The 5,886-nt window shown below is 38.8% G+C and overlaps 1 pseudogene; it reads left to right on the plus strand.

Annotated features, from left to right (window-relative positions):
- The first annotated feature begins 233 nt into the window (after positions 1 to 233).
- On the plus strand, positions 234 to 352 carry LOC134930303 (5S ribosomal RNA; annotated as a pseudogene).
- Positions 353 to 5,886: the final 5,534 nt, after the last annotated feature.

The raw sequence follows: 5,886 nt of genomic DNA on the forward strand, positions 1-5,886 counted from the left end.
CCACTTATTCAAAGGGACTCTTATCCATGATTCAGAGGGGCTAATCAATATCAATAGGCGATATCAGACAACCATCTGTCTAACGTGGACAGCAGATCCACAACCTGTGTCTTTTCTGAGCTGCATTCTATTAAACTCCCTTTGAATTAAATTGCTCTTTTTGGTAAAAATTATCCTTATCTTGTCTACAATAAGGTGCACTCTCATTAGTGTGTCAGAGACATATGTTGAATTTCTACTACCATACCTCACCGCACATGCTCAAACTCGTCTGATCTTGGAAGCTAAACAGTGTTGGCCTGGGTCAGTACTTGGAAAGGAGACCTCCAGGGAATACCAAGTGTAGTAGTAAGGCACAATTAATCTACACTAACAGCAGGATCGTCATTGCTTCTTCCTCCCTACTAAAACTGGAAATGTTTACCTTGCATATATTTCTAACCAGCAACCTATGGGGGACAAGGAATTATGAAGGAATAATGGTAAACAATGTAGAGATTCTAAAATGTGGATACACTGTAGTATGTACCGATAGATGTGCAGCAGGTACAATGCAAATCTGTTCCATGGGGTCCTTTCAAAAATTGCATGACCAATTGAGGTCCTATTAATACAATTATTACTTGTACTGGTCTGAAGGATAAGGATGTAGTACTGTTGGTGTCTACGTTCTTCCAATCTATCATTGATACAGATGAACCAGTATACACTTTGTTTTTAATCAATTGTTATTTTTGTATGTTGAGTTTGTTTTCTAGCTGTTGGATACAAATCTAATCTTATGTGAGACACAATAAAAGTTATGTTTTAAACTTTTCAATATTCGTTTCTTTTCACTATTAAGCAAACAAGATTGCACCCACACAAGAGTCTTCTTTTCCTGATACTTGTTCATAGACACTTTTCTGACTCAGGGCGCACCACCAATAAGACACACTCAGGGCCTACTTTCCCATCATATTGTCAAATTTTGGTTCATAACGATAACTTGGATGATAATCCTTATGATTTGTGCGGAATTACAACCCCATATCTATCATGAAATCCATTCTGCACCAGTGCAGAACAGATTTCCTCTTGCTGCTGTGGAAGCCTCCACCCAATCCATATGGAAAATGTATTATCATTTGTCCAAAAAAAGTGTCATGGACGGTGGTGTTAGTTGAATGCACATATGAAGAATGGTCTTCCTGGCAGCTGCATATATTGCCAAAGGAACTTTATGACCTCCCACAGATTCTCTTGTGCCCTGTGGTAACATACCAAAGATAACCCATGCCAGTCACCAGAAGATAGTTGACCAAATGAGCATTAGCAAGGCGCCCAACTTTCAGCCAAAATTGTTTAATGGTTGGACAGTCCGAAAGGCAATAAAACAAATCTGATCTACGAGAACCACATTTTACACAATTGAAAGGGAAAGAGCCATTTCTTAATGTCTAAAAGGGGAGAAGTAGGCCATATGGAAAAGTGTTAAAAACATTTCTACATAGGTTGGACCAGATAATAATTTGGAAGTGCTATTGGGGGCAGTGAGGAGGGAATCCACAGACAAGTGAGGAAATTTGAGGGACCACATTATTTATTATTATTATTATTATTATTATTATTATTATTATTCAGTATTTATATGTCACAACATGGGGTCTGCTGCACCAAAGTACATAAGTATAGTACAAACAAAACAAGAAAAAAAGAGTGTAAAAGACTTAAATTACAAAACATTGCAGAACCTGGGATACAAGCTATATAAATATTGCTAAATATTCTGTTATAGTAAATGCAAATGCAGGAACGCAGCTGAACCCAAAGGTTTGATACCTTTGTTAGCAGTGGGGAGCAGATGATGGTATACAGAAAATGGACAAACCTCACAAGCAATTCCAAAAACCTGTTCCAAATGGACTTTTAACTTATATAGTGCATAAAACTCAATAAGTATTCACACTTATATAAAATATGTTTTAATATCTACTTAGTATTTACTATTGTTGAAATGGTTAATTGTCGATTTTCAATATAGCAATGTTGCATTTCCTGTAGTAACATAGTTTGATTCAGTACATAAATGTATGCCACAAATGTAGTGACTTGAATCAGTACAATATTTCAGTATTTAAATTAAGTTTATGAAAATGTAAATGATCTTGCTGATAAGCAATCGACCTTTACATTTAATATTTGTTTTCTCATAAAGTGCAAGTTATAAAGTCCTGTTTACTTCAGCTTCCCTTGCTTAACTTTATACCAGTGATGGCATAGACTGTATGCACACAAATATACAACAGATCAAACCCAAGGGTTCTCCACTTCATGTTTACCATGAAACCTGCTTTCTGAAGAGCAAGCAATATATTGTACAAAGGTTGCATTCATAATTTGATAGAAAATTACATAAATTCCATTTTAAATAAATAAAGAGCATAACTGCATTACAACATTGCACCGTCTAAGTGTTCTTGAAGAATACATTTTACAGTCTCTAAAGTAAAAGGTCAGATATCAAATTAACATTTTCTCTTTTTTTCCTAAACAACAATAAGAGCACGTCTATCAAATTGGCAAGTTGACATCTATTGCAAATACATGTGTCTAAATGAATGAGCAGCTGTCAGAGAACCACCTCATCCAGATGAGAACAAGTTTTATAAAGAGGACACTTATAAATACCCTTGAAAATTTACATGAATCCTAAATTTGAAAATAAAACCTCATCATTCTACCAGCTTTTATTCTGTAACTATCAAAGTGTGTATCGTTGCTAGACATTACCTGATATTACTGTTTGCTTTGAATATTCATCATGCACACAGCTGTTTACTATGCAACTTTGTGCATTTATAAATAGTCAATTTGGAATATGTAATCAAGAATTATAGAAGATTAAGTATGCAATATGTAACAACAAATATTCTACAGATGTATTATTATGCTTTGTTCCGGGCCAGGGGGATAAGTATAGAATCATGAGATAAATATATACTATTTACACTGCTATGTTTTTGTTGTGATTGAAAATAAACACACAGGTGTTCTTACATGTGCTGGCAGTCTATAATCTGTGCTTTGCAGAATCATTCTTCATGTTAAAGCACAATCAGGTGTTGAGTAGCTATTGCATTTTTACTTTTTTTTTTCTTTTTAAATATACTGTATAACCATCACACTTATGTGACTTAAAGACTAACAAGGGAGCTTGCATAAATTGTTAGATACTGTACTGTACAGTATGTAAAACATGGCAGTCTCTATCTGTGTGTATTGTTAATTGAAAACTGGTTAGGGTGAAAATGACTGACAACTTGTTCTGAGGGCAGTGGAACTTCTGCGCCCAGTATGATTTACCGGCCGCCGGGATGCCAGCTGTCAATATACCGACAGCGGCATCCCAGTCGCCAGTATGCCGGCAGCGGGATGAGTGCAAAGAGTCCCCTTGTGGGGGGACACCCACAAAGAGAGGACACCCACGAGTGGGAATCTCCCTGTATCGCGGGTATTCCAGATGGCGGCCTTGCTGGCTGGCGGGATTCTGGCATCGGTATCCTGACCGCCAAGATCCTGACAGCTAGCAAATTTAACGGATCCCCTTCACCATATGATACATACTGTGGAGTTCCATTTATAAAGCTGTGAAAGCCCTTTATTATCCGTCACTTGTGATAAAAGAGTATATTACATCGTTGTGGTATTCATGAAGAAATCTCTAATTTATTCTGCAGATTCTGTATTTGCAGATAATTTTGCTTCCACATGCACAAGAGTGGGTAAAGTGACCTGCCCACAATTTTTAAATTATAACATAATCTCAGGAAAGCATTATATGACATTGATAAGTCATTCTTTATATAAATAGGCTGAGTTCTGTACCTTTTTCCTGTTTCCATTCAATGTTATTACTAGAGATGAGCGGGTTCGGTTTCTTTGAATCCGAACCCGCACGAACTTCACTTTTTTTTTCACGGGTCCGAGCGACTCGGATCTTCCCGCCTTGCTCGGTTAACCCGAGCGCGCCCGAACGTCATCATGACGCTGTCGGATTCTCGCGAGACTCGGATTCTATATAAGGAGCCGCGCGTCGCCGCCATTTTCACACGTGCATTGAGATTGATAGGGAGAGGACGTGGCTGGCGTCCTCTCCATTAGAATAGATTAGAAGAGAGAGAGAGAGAGAGAGATTGTGCAGACAGAGTTTACCACAGTGACCAGTGCAGTTGTTGTTAAGTTAACTTTTATTTAATATATCCGTTCTCTGCTATATCCGTTCTCTGCCTGAAAAAAACGATACACAGCAGTCACACAGTGTGACTCAGTCTGTGTGCACTCAGCTCAGCCCAGTGTGCTGCACATCAATGTATAAAAGCTTATAATAATTGTGGGGGAGACTGGGGAGCACTGCAGGTTGTTATAGCAGGAGCCAGGAGTACATAATATTATATTAATTTAAAATTAAACAGTGCACACTTTTGCTGCAGGAGTGCCACTGCCAGTGTGACTAGTGGTGACCAGTGCCTGACCACCAGTATAGTAGTATATTGTTGTATACTATCTCTTTATCAACCAGTCTATATTAGCAGCAGACACAGTACAGTGCGGTAGTTCACGGCTGTGGCTACCTCTGTGTCGGCAGTCGGCACTCGGCAGGCAGTCCGTCCATCCATAATTGTATAATTATATACCACCTAACCGTGGTATTTTTTTTTCTTTCTTTATACCGTCGTCATAGTCATACTAGTTGTTACGAGTATACTACTATCTCTTTATCAACCAGTGTACAGTGCGGTAGTTCACGGCTGTGGCTACCTCTGTGTCGGCAGTCGGCAGGCAGTCCGTCCATCCATAATTGTATTATTATAATATATACCACCTAACCGTGGTTTTTTTTTCATTCTTTATACCGTCATAGTGTCATACTAGTTGTTACGAGTATACTACTATCTCTTTATCAACCAGTGTACAGTGCGGTAGTTCACGGCTGTGGCTACCTCTGTGTCGGCAGTCGGCAGGCAGTCCGTCCATCCATAATTGTATTATAATATATACCACCTAACCGTGGTTTTTTTTTCATTCTTTATACCGTCATAGTGTCATACTAGTTGTTACGAGTATACTACTATCTCTTTATCAACCAGTGTACAGTGCGGTAGTTCACGGCTGTGGCTACCTCTGTGTCGGCAGTCGGCAGGCAGTCCGTCCATCCATAATTGTATTATAATATATACCACCTAACCGTGGTTTTTTTTTCATTCTTTATACCGTCATAGTCAGTCATACTAGTTGTTACGAGTATACTACTATCTCTTTATCAACCAGTGTACAGTGCGGTAGTTCACGGCTGTGGCTACCTCTGTGTCGGCACTCGTCAGGCAGTCCGTCCATCCATAATTGTATTATAATATATACCACCTAACCGTGGTTTTTTTTTCATTCTTTATACCGTCATAGTGTCATACTAGTTGTTACGAGTATACTACTATCTCTTTATCAACCAGTGTACAGTGCGGTAGTTCACGGCTGTGGCTACCTCTGTGTCGGCAGTCGGCAGGCAGTCCGTCCATCCATAATTGTATTATAATATATACCACCTAACCGTGGTTTTTTTTTCATTCTTTATACCGTCATAGTGTCATACTAGTTGTTACGAGTATACTACTATCTCTTTATCAACCAGTGTACAGTGCGGTAGTTCACGGCTGTGGCTACCTCTGTGTCGGCAGTCGGCAGGCAGTCCGTCCATCCATAATTGTATTATAATATATACCACCTAACCGTGGTTTTTTTTTCATTCTTTATACCGTCATAGTGTCATACTAGTTGTTACGAGTATACTACTATCTCTTTATCAACCAGTGTACAGTGCGGTAGTTCACGGCTGTGGCTACCTCTGTG

The sequence above is a fragment of the Pseudophryne corroboree genome, chromosome 5 (assembly GCF_028390025.1).
Source record: "Pseudophryne corroboree isolate aPseCor3 chromosome 5, aPseCor3.hap2, whole genome shotgun sequence".
Classification (NCBI taxonomy): Eukaryota; Metazoa; Chordata; class Amphibia; order Anura; family Myobatrachidae; genus Pseudophryne; species Pseudophryne corroboree.